Source organism: Coturnix japonica, chromosome 4 (genome assembly GCF_054131305.1).
Source record: "Coturnix japonica strain WE chromosome 4, WE-NBRP24, whole genome shotgun sequence".
NCBI classification, from domain to species: Eukaryota; Metazoa; Chordata; class Aves; order Galliformes; family Phasianidae; genus Coturnix; species Coturnix japonica.
The window spans coordinates 15,787,585-15,799,793 of NC_140666.1; the positions used below are offsets into that span (position 1 = coordinate 15,787,585).

Genomic DNA, 12,209 nt, shown 5'->3' on the forward strand with positions numbered 1-12,209 from the left:
GAATTTAAAAAGGTAGTTTAAATTGACTTTTCAAAGATGATCCTCTTCTCTTAGACTATTAAAAAAGTGTTTTGATTAAAAATGTCACTGGAACATATGTAAAGGCAATTGGAAGAGATTAGGCTGGTAATTAGAGTGTGTTTTCTTTGAGGAACAAGTAGTTTCAAATCTGCTACACCGTCTTTTGGTGCTTGGTGGATAACCCTAACAGTAGATTATAAAGGCAAGCCCACAGCTGGAGATTCCATTTTTAATAAAAAGAGGAGAATGGTTCTATCATATGAGGTACTCAGCTTCATGATTCTCATCCTTAAGATTTAATGTTATAAAATTCCAGCTTTTTTGCAGTAATGACGTAGTGGTCAGCACTTTAATTTATTAAAGTACCATTATGAGGCAAAAAGTACTTTGGAGTGCACATGTTGCAACTCAGGTGAACTCATTGTTATTACCACTGACACTGTCCTAGTATATTAGCAGCTATAATGTGTTAACATGCAACTGTTAAATCTGATTGCCAAAGAAGTTTGTGTGAGAAATCTCCCATCGAGTTCTGGGGTGAAGCACTGAATGAAAACAGAACTGAAGTATGTGCTCACCACAAAGTGCATTTTTTTCTGAATATTTTTGCCATAAGTAAATTAGAAGTGTTTTTATTTCCATAAATGTTTCCTATGTACTGACACTAGTGTTTTACAAGAAAGGTCTGAATACCCAATGAACTCCTGTGCTCTGTTGTTCAATTTCTTAAAACTTTGCAGAAGTAATTGTGTGCAACTTTTTAAGGGTAAATTGGGTTTACAGTCATGAGGATTGATAGACTCTGAATAAAGAGAAGTTGAGTAGCAGGATAAAGTCCAGCGACCATTCTGGTAAGAATCTGCTGCTGATATATGGTAATGCCCCCAAATCGTCAACTATCTGTAAAACCAGTATTATAGCAAACACCTAACATTCAAAAAATGCAGACTTTGCTGTCACATTACTGTTTCCTACAGATACATAAAAGTTATTGCTTCTGTTTTTCCTTCTTTTTTTCTTTTTATAACTTTAAGTAAATTCTTTGTCAGCACACAGCAAGGTACAAGTGGCTTTTGTATCTAATATCTTTGTTATGAACTTTACTTGGAAATAAAGATCAAGTCAGACTGCTTCCCCTCATACAGTTTCTTCTAGTGCCCTTGGGAAGATAAAGCAAAGGCCTTTCAAAGCAGTTTGTCTTTATTCCCATGGCGGTCAATGCATTTGATTATGAAGTCCTAAGATCAATGTAGGTTTTTGAAACTAACCTCACTTTCAAAAAAGGCATGACTGCAATATACAGATTGATTTGATCTAAATCTTCATGTATCTATAGTAATATGTTATGCACATTTTTGCAGTGGAATATTAGAGAACATTTTCCAAAAATCAGCTTTTCTAATAGAATGGTAAAACGAATATGATATTTAGTATTTCACATTTAACCTGTTTCAAAACTCTAATTCTTGCTATTATGTAGGTATTAAGATGATTCTTCCTCAGTTTTATAACCAGACAACCAAAATGACTAGTGAGGGTCAATTCCTAAAATCACAAACACTGAGGATGTTAGGCCAGTTGATGCAGAATCCTAATTTACTTTTCATATCTTATGTTTTTTGTGTAAAATGAGACAATGAGAAACGAAGCATACTTACCTTGCTACTGCAGTTTACCTTGTTCCTGTGCTTCAGAAATGTATGTAATATCTAGCATTTTGATTTCTGAATATATATATATATATATATATATATTTTTTTTTTTTTTTTTGCATATTTCCATTCTGTTATAGTGAATCAAAGACAAGGTGATGAAAAAGGAAAGAGTTGCATTTGGATGAGAGATCAATCACAGAGACTGAAAGGTAAATCAATGGCACAAATTGCGATTTCCACAAGGTATTAGAGAAGGCGTAACCACAAAAGTAGGAAAATAAGAGTATATCAAAACAGCAAGATGACATGTTGATGCATCTAAACTAAAATCTATTCAGTTACTGAAAGCAGATTTTCATTTTTTAAGAATTTAGTTGTTGCCACTTTGAAAAATTATTAAATTATCTGTATTTTCCAATTTTAAAATTTATTTTGTTGTTTGAAAAGCAAGAGCGCATTACATCTGGCCATGTTCTTCTAATAGATATCTGAATAACTTTATTTTTAGAGAGACTTCTTTTTTTTTTCCTGAAGTTTAAAGCACTTTCTTTTTCCTTAACATTTCGTATGCAGTGACAGCCCTATCGCATTTGTTTGTGGACTTTGGAGACAGGCAGAAAGGATAAGCAATTGACAAGGAGGTAAGGAAATCTGTATTTGGGTTTGATTCAGCTGTCTTGCAAGTGAAGTTGTAAACAAATGTGGAATTTAAAGGAGGATTACAGTATTTTGATGTATTCCATTCTGCATGCTCAGTATCAGTATTTTCATTCCAAGAGAGTGTAATGTAAGTATACAAGACAAATCAGGATTAGATTAGGGTCAGTAGTCAGATCTGAACACCAACAGCATTAATTTCTATTTTCTTATGGCTCCAAAGAAGTAATGAATTGTGTTTTTTTTTCAGTGACCACCTTTCAGGTAAAAACACACTAGTGTTATAAGGAGATAAAAGTGAACATCAAAGGGAGATTACGTCTTACTTCATACATACATATTTGTATGTATGTGTGTGTATGTGCATATGTGTGTAATTTAGAAAAGCCTTTGAGGTAGTCCCTATCAATACAATTTTTTTCATACAAATTCAAGGCCCTTATATTAATTGTCCATATACGTACAAAGAAGAGACTCCTGATTGCACTGAGTGATGTCCTGGTACTACTCTCCCCAAGGGTAAAATTTTAATCATTACTGTCTATTTCGACTCTTTGCATACTTATTAGTGAATTTCTTTGGCTTGACTTTAACTTTCAAGCCAGAAAAGAAATCAAAGAATGTTGTAAAACCCATAGTTCTTCAGAAAGGTAAACTTCAGGCTAGGTTCACTTCTTGTTCTCAAATCTTCACAGCATTAAAGTTGATGAAGAGATAATTTATCAGGATGAGAAGTGTTCAGCCATGACATACAGAAATTCAGAGCTCCATATATGTCCTCATTTGTCATTGTCATCAGTCATTCGTCATTTGTAATCATTATAGTTTTATGCAGCAATGGTTCAAGATCTGTTTTGAAATAGCTCCCATCATACATTTGTAGAACTCCATTTAAAATCTTTGAAAGTGTTAATTTATTTAAAGCAGAAAATTAATGAAGCTCTTTGCACTCCCAAATTCAGACTAGAATGTATGTGGGTCAAACCATGCTATTATATGCCATCTTTTTTTTTTTTTTTTTTTTTTTTTTTCCCTGAGAACAAAGTACTTGAAAGTAACTTGAATTTTCTATTGCAGTCTTGTAAATTGTCATAGTACTTTACATTAGGGTTAATCAGCTGATAAAAATCAATGCAGTTGATCATCTGATTAGCTGAACTAAATTGTAATTAGGTGCTAATTAAGATCATTTGTAAGCATAGAGCATGCATATAATTCCTAAGTTTTCTTAAGCTTGACTGCATTCTGTTAACTAACTTTTCTTCTTTGGTTTGCGTTTATACGTTTGAATGCTGTATTTCCTCCTTGACTTCAAAACAGTAAAAAACAACAGAAGTTTTGTATGAAGGATGAAAAATGGTTGTAAATATCTATCTATCTATCTATCTATCTATCTATCTATATTTTTTTTTTCCCAAATATGTTTCATGTGTGGATAATGCAGATGGAAAACTGCTGAACCACTCAGGCTGTGACCAGTAGTTCAGACTCCATCTGTTATTTGGATGCTGGCTATATCCTTTAGGAGGTGATGCTGGGGACAGGACTACCAACTGCTATCAAAAGCCTGGAAATTAGGGCAGAGTGCACTTTCAAAAATAGTCACTATCAAAAATGGCTGATATCTACAAAGAGTAACACATATGCCATTACAATTTAGATATTTGGCTCTTTTGTAATACATGCTTTAAAATAAGTAACAGATTTATAGACAAATCTCTGTAAACAGAGAACTGCAGTAGCTTTTGGGCAATTTGATGTCATGTAAAAGCAAAACTAAGAACCCATATTTGGAAAATGATAGAATCAAATCAAGCCTAAAGAGAGAAAACACACAAATCCCATTAAAATTCAATTCACTCTTATTTCACTCACATAAACAAGGTTTCTTGTTTTGAGAATTAAAGGTAATTAACATTTGTTTGCTTGTTTATTTTCAATTTACAATAATGATGTAGAAGTTAATTCTCTACTGTTTAATGTTTGTGCCTTAAACAAACGTACGCACACACACTGAAAATCTCATTTGGACCAAGATTGTCTCGTAATGATTTTGATCAGAGAATTATACTATGGTTTCATTACCTCCATCAAAAAACTTCTACTTATGCCAATTACACTTTGCTTGGATAAAGGTGTCAGTTGCTCTAAATTTTGTTAGGGCTATTACTCATTAGAAAAAAAAACTAAAGATGCTGAACTGTTACTGTTCAGCATATTAACTGTTCGACAGTTACAGTTAAGCGTAGTTTAATCGTTAGAAACTCCTTGAAAAAAGCAGGCAATTACAGAGGTCTCACCCCTCCTTAGAGTGGGTTCGCATACTGTTCTGTCAATAAGGCAGTAGTAATAAGGAATACCTTGAAGAAGTAGCAAAGCAATATCATGATGAATGTTTCAGATAAATTACTAACTTTGTACATTGACCTTGGTGAATGCTTTCATGAGAACGTAGCATGATTATATACAACTTATCAAACAAAACAATAGTTTATGATCTTAAAAAATTAAATTGCCTCGACATAATTATAAAAGTGGACAAAAAAAGAAAGACAATAAATGCAAGTAACTGTTCAGGTCATGTCTTTATTAATAGCATGTCATTAAGCAAACTAAAAAGTGTTAACTATGCCATATCTAGAGATTAAGTGGGAGCAGAACCTCATTAGCTCTAACAGGAAATATCCGTCAGATGATAGCAGGGCTGGGAGCACTTCACTAAGTACATCGTCGTGTTAAGAAACAAGGTACCTTAAGTGGTGTAATGTATTGGGCTGGCTCAGAGCCTTGGGAAGAGACTGAGGATCTCCTCCTCTCCGCCAAGAAGCCATTTGTCTGTCTGACATGGCAATGCCAAATGCTTAAAGGGTTAGAAGAAGATATTTGCCTAGGATGAATCTAGATTGGTCAAGAGAATAATCTGTGTGAAGCAGCCTTAGTGGCCTCTTTTATTTGTGAGTAGGTAAGTACCATCATTTCCATACCCTACATGCACACTTTGTCACTTGATGCTTTTGCGGCTTCTCAGTATATTTTGCTGTTTTTTACAGTGATAACTGGCCAGCATTTGTGCTGTGCTTTCCCTAGCGATGTGCTGTGTGGGCAACTTCAGCCACCGGGGTCCCGACAGGTCCCTGAATTGAGGTAAAGGGAAGCACAAGGCTATAGCACAAGTATCACACCTAAGGTGATGCTGAACAGCTGAAGAAAAGGAATAGCAGTAAGGTGGGGCAAGCCAACTACTTCCCACTGCAAGACAATGGATTGAGGTTTCCAAGGGACAGTGCCAATTTAGCCAACTACTCTTATTGTTATGACACATCAGGATTAAGTGTTAGCTCTTGCCAAAAGTAACTGAGAAAAGTTTTATCTACTTTCTCCATTCATGCCTCTGCCAGATTTGTTTGAAAACTATTACATTATTACAGCAGAAACAGCCATAAGTGATGTATAATCTTACATTAAATCCTACCAAAAGAGAGTGAAGGTTGGGAAACTAGTTATAAAACAGTGGGAAAGAGTAGGATTGTCAAAAAGACTAATGTCTGAATGCTACTTTGAGTTTATGCAGAAAGTATTGAATTCATGCCAAAATCTGCTTCATCCACAGCAGCAGAAAGATTGTTGAAGCAAATCAGGAGCTGTTGAAGGTATTGTTAATCCACTGTCATTTTTTTTTCTTGCATCATTTATGTGAAATCATGCTTTTGTATCCTTGTAGCTCTCTAAATATGGTATTGCTATTACCTGGAGCAGGCCACAGACTGTGTTGAGCTAACAGCAATGTCCTTACTACCTTTCAGGCTTTGTTTGGTATGATCTTGACTTGTGTGATCTCTTTGTTCACTTAATTAGCTTGAACAACAGTTATCTGCCAAACAGACGCTACTACCTACTTTGTTTTAGCTGTCTTATTATTGCCAGATATGTTACGCATATATGAACATGAATATATATACACATATTGTTGTGTATAGCTGCTCTGAAAGCAAGGCCTTCTATTTTATTATGTTTGCTTATGACATCAGAGATGGATGGTATGGCAGTAGAGGCTGAATGTTCCCACAAGTATTCCCTTACATTTTGCTGTGCAGCAGATGGCAGCAGAGAGGCAGTCTGACAAAGCGATGCCTGACATGGTAGTGTGCATGAATCAAGGGAGTGGAATTTATTTCTTCTTTGTAGAAAAAGAATGGCACCTATTTACATGCATCACTACTTGCTGAATGTTTCTGAAGACCAAACAGTGGATGTGAGCACAGTGAGAAGATGGATGGTGCATTTCAGTAGTGGCAACAGCGACAGTAGGTCACATCCACTGGTGTAGATTTTCATAAGCCCAGCATGCTGTTCATCGATGGTGAAAATGCATAGGTAGTGGTGGTGACTATGTTGAAAAATAGTGTTTTGTAGCTGAGCATTTGGTCTATAAAATAGTGTTGCTGTGCTCTTTTTACTTGTAGTTTCCGTGGAAATAAATAGGAGACATTACTTTCAGAGCAACATATGTATATTTCTGTAACTCATAGGGAGGAATAACAGGTAGTTTTGCCGTGCAGAGTGAACTACCAATGACCCTAGAATAAAAATGCAGCATAGAAGAGTATAGGATGGAGATAACAGCAGGGTCTTTGAATCTGCAAGCACGGGATGATATCAAAAGCTCGAGAGCTATAAATAACGCAGCAGTGGATGATTGCTGGTAAAGGAATCAGGCCTTGGACATGTGTGAAACCAGTTTTAGGGATAGGTAACAAGGAGAAGAAAGAAGAATGTCTAATATATGAAAACACACCATATATAATACATTTGATGTAACATATACTTGCAAGCCAGCAAAGAATGAGCACGTGAGAAAGCATATAAAAATTACCCAAATGGACCTAGAGATGAGGAGAAAGAGAATGTAGGTATAAGTAAGGATAACACGTTGTAAAAGCATTGGCTTTAGAAAATTTGAGTAGATATTTTAGCCTTCTATATTTTGAGAAATAGGTGCTAGTATCATTAAAACTGGGCTAATAATTATTTAGACTATTAAGACTTCAGTTAGAACAAGAGAAAATGCAGTAAGAGCCAGCATTGTCTATTTATAGTCCAGAAATATTTTGTCCTTATTTACAATTGAAATTTCTTTATATGTGGATAGTTATCAATTTGCTATTTCTGAATTTCACAAGGTTCTCCCAATCATATGGAATGTAAACATAACTTAGGTAGTTTGAATAACTAGTTCAACTTTGCTACAACTATAAAGTGTCTATACAGACAAGGCAAGTGTAAGTATTTCTAAGGTGACATACTGAACTTCCTAATTCATCTTATAGTGGCATATTTTAGTTCAACTGTGACTGACTACACTTGTCCTACCCTTAAATAAAGTCATTAGGTTGTCCGTGGAGCCTTCAAACGTGTATCTGTAATCAGCAGTGTTATAATCCTAACACTTTCTGTATCGGTAGTTTGATCTATACAAACACAAATACAATAGTAGAGGGATTTTAAAAGTCAAATAAATGTCACTGAAGTGCAGCAGTAAATGTGTCCAAGGAACATGCTACTTTAATTGAAAATTCAAATTACTGAGCAATGCTGCTTTTCAATAAAACATTCAGTGCTGTTGAATGAAAAATCAATAGCTGCTTTACAGTGCTTTTTTCTTAAGCAGTAGGCAAGAGCTCAATTCCCCTTCAAAAGACTTTTATTCTTCTATCTTTAATATTTACAACTCTTTCTCTTTCTTTCTCTCTCCACAGTAGAATATTCTTCAGTTTCTGTTGTGAACCAAACATAATCGGGCATTCAAATTTGGTAGTCACAGTTATAGTTTAAAGCCACTACAAATTCAGCTAGCTGGATACTTCTGTTTTTTTCTTAGGGAACACTTAATTTAGACTGTGTCTACTGAGATTTCAGGAAATACTTTAGTTCATGTTGATTAGAATAAGAATGTGAAGTTTTCAGAGAAGTTTCTCCATGAAGCTTGATGAAGATTGAATATATTCCTGCCGCTTTTGTTCACTGAATGCACAATTGACAATCTTCCGTCTGGGCAGGCTCTGGCAAGAAAGGGCCAATTCTTGCATCACTTTAACCTTTCTGTTTTTCAGTTGCTTCTCTCAAGAAGTAATATAGCCATATTAATATTTTGCTGCATGCCAGGCAGAAATACCTGCTGCCTCATCATATATCTGTTGCCTTCTTTCCTTTCAGTGACAGTGATGTTTTATATCAAGTATACCTGCAGCACTGAGGCTTTGTGGAAGTCCACACCTCTGATTTCTTCCTGTTCTTATCCTAGCTCTGTTCCACTCATCTTCAATGTGGAAACTATTGCAAGGGTCTTCAAGGATATGTTTATTAAATTCCAGCCTATAGATAATACATATTGATTACATCTAATATCTGAATGCATAGTGTCACTCTGTATGGCATATCCTCATGTTTTGTGTATGTTGTTTACTCTTTGAGTTTTTAAAATTCCTTCTAAGCATCTAAGCTCATTGTTCTCCAAAAGAGAAAGGAGCGTGACATGAAGTGTTACTTACAGCGCAGGCTCCCAGGGCAATGTGTCTTGCTAAAAAGTCCAGGAATAAGCTTTAATTTAAGTTAGCATATCAGAATTCCTTGGAACATGCACAAAAATAGTGTATGCCAAAATAGTCTCATTCGTTTAAATGGAATTTGTCCTTTTGTAGCATTTCACTGATGTGACTTAGCAACAAGTATCATTAGCCTCTGAGCTAAGAATGAGAATGAGAAGAGAGCCAGATCAAAGTACACACTAAAGCAGGAAAGCCACTGCTAATGCATGTGCTGAAAATACTTCTGCTTTTCCCTATTTCAGATTGAATCTTTATCTCGGTTTTGAGATTGCCTCTATACTGTAAACAGCTGTCTTTTTTTTCTCCTCGAGCCTTATCAAATTAACAGATGTTTGTTGTGGCTGCTTGTCTCGAAGCATGTACAGACTTAGAAAAATATCAAAATGTTGAGCCTAGGTGTGTGAACTGATGCTGAACTTCTTTGTATAAAGGAATGATGGCTCATCACCCAGAGGCAGAAATCTTATCTGTATTAGTGATAACAGATCTGAATTCTGGCAACTTTCAATATCTTATACTGTTAGTTTTTAGCTAGCTTAAAATGTGAGCATGATTTTTATCTCATTAGTGAAATTCAGTGAATGATGAAAGATTCCAGGCCTCAGTTATTTTGCTCACTGCACAGAGTTAGTGTCCTTAAGTGACTTCTGACTTTCTCAATCAACACATGATGCTTTTCTATTTGTTCTGGACATGAGTGGTAGAGACCAAAATGAAGTACAGTGTCTTTGCCTTTACAACAGAAGCTGCATTGACCGTGGTATAGAATCATAGACTCATAGAATCCTTAGAGTTGGAAGGGACCTTTGAATATCACCATGTCCAACTCCCCTGTAATGAACACGGATATCTTGTCCATGCATGTTCTGCTATGACGTAAGGATCTTTTGATGTTTCAATACCATTATACCTTTTCTGGTTCAGTTCTCTGAATTAGACAGAACAAGTGAATCTTGTTATCTAAATGAATCATAATAGGTGATATCTGGAGGCCTATAGAATTGGTGATATACATAGAATTCAGATTAGACCTAACTTTGATGAATTTCATTGAAGTTTTTGGCTTTTAGTCTTTTTTTTAAGTCTTTTTCAAATGAAAGTCACCAGGTATTTTGCTGTGAAAAAGAAAGATGTGAGAAAAATAATAGCAGTGTCAACCCTTCTTGAAGGATTTAGTGAGTTCTAAGAAGAAAGTAGCAAAGGAATGTAAACAAAATTGAAATTAACATTTTACTGAATTTTCTTTTAAGAAAAAGAAGCAAGGTATGTTAAGATTTCCTATGTTTCTTAAATCCATTTTTTTTTTTTTCTCTCTCTCTATTGTGCTGTAGATTATCACTGTGATGTCTCTTTCAAGCATAGTAACTGTGAAATGATGAAAAAAAAATCAAATTGGTTAGGACATTTCCCTAGAGTGACATAGATCTTAGCCTTTGGATGTTTTATTTTGTTACCTTGTACTAAGCAGGAAAATGAATGGCTATTGCTAATACATAATCTTATTCTTAAACAATGCTGAGTGGCTTCTTCAAAATTAATTTCAGGAAAGACAAATGATATTGAGGAACCAAGCCAATCCACCCATGACCTTCCCTAAAGGCTGTTTCCAAACTGCCACTGCTGCTGTTTGTGAAGGAAGTCATGGGATCTGTCAGGGAGCAAGCCAAGTAACCGAGGCAGAAAGCCAGATTCAGATGCTGGAGGCATTCCAGATTTTGCTATCTCTGTCAGATGTTTACTGATAATCTTCCATGTGTGGATATAAGGCTTCAAGAAATAATTTCTGCCATAGCAAAGATACTGAAGTATGATGTTTCAGAATATTGCCTGTGTTATGTGCCTTCAAATCCCATGTTCTTATGAAGTGCACTCATTGCAAACTGAAGCAGAGGGACAAACCAGAAGCTGCAGTGTTATTACTGTGTACAGGCTCTGAGATATGCATTAACTCAGCAATTCAGACAGGACTAAGTTGACTGCTTATACTGTGGTACTTTTTAATTCTTATGGAACAGATTCCTGCCTGTTTAAGCCTACTTTCTGTTCTAGAGGAAGTGCAGAAAGAATAGGGCAGAGTCTTAATTGTTTTGTGATGTTGCTCAATCCATCTTCCTTTTCCTCCTTTTTATCAATAACTCAGTGTTCGCAACAGAGTCGTTAATATACAATACAATGTAAACCTTTCCTTTTTTTTTTCTTTATTCTTTTATTATTATTATTATTATTATTATTATTATTATTATTATTATTATTATTATTATTATTTTTCAATTCAAGTACATTAGGAAACACAGATTATTTTTGGAACTATGCTTTTTGTCTGCCTATTTCAAAATAAACTGTACAAAATGTGCATTAAACATTAACAACAGAGGGTGGCCCAGCAGACCACATGCAGCTTCTAATTAGTCATGGGCAACTGTGCTTAAGCTGGTTGGCTTAAACAGTTAAATGGGGAAAGAGTTTAACCTTCCAGCTGCAGAGTGCTAAATGCTGTTGCATTAAATAGAATGTAACACAAGACACATTGCTAACCTCCCCATAGTATGCAGTCCATTGTGGCTGTTGCCAACTGGATCAAATGAGCATTTGGAAAGGTGTGCTAAGTAGTAGCCAGATTCCATTCTTTCTTAATTATGTGGCTTTCACCAGTACACAGTACTAAATCATCCTTGCCCAGGGGTAGTATAATTACTGCTGAATAGCCTAATGCTGAATAACTTAATATACTGAAGGCCATAATTATTCCCAGAATGTGTCTGCTCCACTTTGCATATTTACTTGTGTTCCATAGAAAAATTATCCCACAACTTAAATACTCTTCAGGGCATATCTGGTCTTTGCTTTGAATATACTGGTCACAAGCTCAGCCCTTTGAGAGTAAGCTAAAAGACTGCCTTCGAAGAATAAAATGATAATGGAATAAATATCTTCAGTAGCTCTATAGAACATACTTTTAATTCTATCATAGCTGAGCTATTCATTTCAATTTAATCTCTGCTGCCTACACATTTCATTTGAATTGCTCAACATCCTTTCTTTCTGATTTGAGAGAAAAGAAAGCTAAACTTGCAAACCCCAATAACCAAAGGTCACTTTTATCTTTCATATTTTAACAACCCTTTTTAGTTTACATTTGCAACTGGAGAATTTCCATCAGATCCAATGCTAGATACTGCCCTGTTTCTTTCAGAAACACCATTCCTGTCCTCCTTGCTCAGTTTGTACCCAGTGTGAATGGAAACAGTTCAAGATATTATCCCCTCCTCTC

At 35.3% G+C, this 12,209-nt stretch overlaps 1 long non-coding RNA gene across 4 annotated transcripts in view; it reads left to right on the plus strand.

The window, feature by feature from the left end:
- LOC107312659 (uncharacterized) overlaps positions 1–12,209 on the plus strand; it is a 247,081-nt gene that overhangs the window by 208,948 nt on the left and 25,924 nt on the right. For all 4 annotated transcript variants that reach the window (XR_014945156.1, XR_014945154.1, XR_014945155.1 and 1 more), the window contains 3 exons: positions 1,814–1,885; positions 2,250–2,317; positions 5,944–5,983. This is a non-coding gene — a long non-coding RNA (uncharacterized LOC107312659). The remainder of the gene's footprint in view (positions 1–1,813; positions 1,886–2,249; positions 2,318–5,943; positions 5,984–12,209) is intronic.